This window comes from Oncorhynchus kisutch, linkage group LG2 (genome assembly GCF_002021735.2).
Source record: "Oncorhynchus kisutch isolate 150728-3 linkage group LG2, Okis_V2, whole genome shotgun sequence".
Taxonomy (NCBI): domain Eukaryota; kingdom Metazoa; phylum Chordata; class Actinopteri; order Salmoniformes; family Salmonidae; genus Oncorhynchus; species Oncorhynchus kisutch.
Window position 1 is genome coordinate 47771903 of NC_034175.2, and position 3041 is coordinate 47774943.

Sequence of the window (3041 nt, forward strand, 5' to 3'; positions counted from 1 at the left end):
CTTCAGTACTAGGACTGTATAATGAAGATCAAAAGGAATGAGGATATTACGTGTGACTCTAGATATTCCCCCAGGGACTGGCATGATGGCATCCACCATCTACAAAACATCATCACCTCAGAGCACAGCAACCTTTACCCCTATCGGACAAATCCTGGCATATCGCCAAAGCATATTTAAACAGGATGGATTTCTAGAAGCCATGTATTACATTTTTACCATTTATTTCGACAGGTAAGTTGACTGGGAACAAATTATCTTTTACAGCAACAAGCTGGGAAAGAGTTGCAGGGGGGAGGAATGATTCAACTGGAAGCTGTGGATGATTAGGTGGTGGCCAGGACACGGAGATTAGCACACCTATTCTTACGATAAGTGCCATGGGACACCCATTTTACCGTCCCACCCAAAAGACAACACACTACGCAGGATAATGTCTCCCTAACTACCCTGGGATCTCCTGAGACCAGAGTGCCCCCTACTGGACCTCCAACAGTTTTTCCAGCAGCATCTGGTCTCCCATCCAGTCCATAGCTTCATAGGGAAGCCAGCAGTGGGATGCAGTGTGGTATGCTGCTGGCTAAACATATTGACAGACTTGGCAATGTTCTTTCTCACTGCAATATGCTGTATGTCTACGCACCTAAGAATACTTGAGGAGGGATCGATATCTAATACCTCTCCTCTCTCAAGAGCTCTTTAAAATATCATTTATTTTTGTTTTCTTAGATTACAGTCATTCCTAAGAGGATAAACTAGAACAGCAGTATGAGAGAGAGAGAGAGACAAAGAGAGAGAGAGAAAGAGAGAGAGAGAGAGAGAGAGAGAGAGAGAGAGAGAAAGAGAGAAAGAGAGAAAGAGAGAGAGAGAGAGAGAGAGAGAGAGAGAGAGAGAGAGAGAGAGAAGAGAGAGAGAGAGAGAGAAAGAGAGAGAGAGAGAGAGAGAGAGAGAGAGAGAGAGAGAGAGAGAGAGAGAGAGAGAGAGAAGAGAGAGAGAGAGAGAGAGAGAGAGAGAGAGAGAGAGAGAGAGAGAGAGAGAGAGAGAGAGAGAAAGAGAGAGAGAGAGAGAGAGAGAGAGAGAGAGAGAGAGAGAGAGAGAGAGAGAGAGAGAGAGAGAGAGAGAGAGAGAGAAAGAGAGAGAGAGAGAGAGAGAGACAGAGAGAGAGAGAGAGAGAGAAAGAGAGAGAGAGAGAGAGAGAGAAAGAGAGAGAGAGAGAGAGAGAGAGAGAGCGAGAGAGATTGGTTCTATTAGTCTGAATGTAGCCTTGGCCCTGGGATATGGACATAAAACAGAAGGACAGATCGGTGTTAAAAGGCCTTATGAGTAATGAATGGAACTCAGAGAGCAATAAGAGAGAGGGAAAGGAAGGAGAGACCTGGTTAGATCAATTGTCTATGCTCTCCTTAAAACGTATTGAAGTGTAAAGTATTTATGTCTTGCGCAACGCTCTCCCCCATAACATCTGTATGTTTTGTATAGCTTGTTTCAAATCAGAACGGTCAGAATGTGTTCGCATTCTAAAAGAGTCGGGGAGGAAAGCAAATTCAGACTCAATGTGGAGAAGAAACACTAGTGGGTGTGGCTTTTGGACAGAGCGATGTGGATGGGTATTCAGGCTACAGTGGGTATGTCACTAATCAATACTCTGAGTAGTCTGTACACAATGTGACAGCGCCAGACAGAAACGAGACAGAAGATGGATATGGAAGGGATGAATGTGACTGTTCTGTCACAGAGGGATGGATGTCACCTAGATCTCTGAAGGTCGGAGTTGTTCACCATCTGTCAGAATCTGTCGTTAAGAGGACCCCTACACCTGTGTCCAGTGTGGTGACTGACTTGTGAGAATAAGTGGGCCTCAAAGAATCATAAATCCATCTGATGTTCAGCCGAATCCCTATCTGTGACCTTAGAGGAATTAGTAGCTGACCCCAGCACATTGGGTTTCTCTACTCATTCAATCACACCCCTCTGTCGTCCTAACAGACTGCACTGCTCAGACAGTGTCTCCCTTCTTGGGCCCTTCGCTCTCCCTTCATTTGTGCATCCATCAGCTCATTTGCCGGGTAAAGAACAACACAGTCTGAGCCGAGGGAGCTAGATTAGATAGCTCCCTATTTTAGGGCGCCCAATATGTTGCCATGACACTGGTGGAGTAATTGATCTGGTTAAGTCCTGTTTTCCAATCCTCATCAGTCCCCGGACTCCAAAGATGTATGCATCAAATGGGCCAGTAAGTGGTTTTGTATCAGCCGGTTGGCCCAGCTAAATTGGCCCTGCAGACCACTTCAGTCATACATTATTCACTATGGGGAGACATTAATCTTATTTGAATGACTGAGTGGAGGCTAAATAATCCACGGCAGGAAATGTATTTGGCTTATTTTGGCTCCATTCAGGGTGCCAACGGCTTGTCTTGGCAAAATGAGATAACAAACGTTTTAATGAGGAATATCCTTTACAACCCAAACAAGGGGAATCTAATCAGGGTTGGTGATGTGCTGTTTGGAAGAACTTCAATTGTCACACTGTCTTTCAATTTCTCTCCCTGTTTCACACTTTTCAGCATCTTACCCTATCACAGTGCAAATCTCTCTTAAATTCAACTAGAGGGCATCAATCACATCACCACCTAAAATGTTTGTTAAAGGGGTAAAAAAGGGTATTTTTTTACCTTTTTATTAAACTAGGCAAATCAGCTAAGAACAAATTCAAATTTACAATGAGGGCTTTCCCCGGACAAACCCAGGCCAATTGTGTGCCACCCTATGGGACTCCCAATAACGGCCAGATGTGATACCGCCTGTAGAACCAATGACTGTAGTGACGCCTCTTGCACTCTAGCACTGAGATGCAGTGTCTTAGACTGCTGCGCCACTCGGGAGCCCCCAAAGGGAAGAATAAAAATGTCACACTCTGGGCTATGAAGGTCCGGCTTCATCCTTCCTATCCCCCAAGATATCCCCTGTAGAGATTTGGACAAATGCATCTATTCTGACATGCTTAACTCACACTGGCATGCGACATGGATCATACTGTAT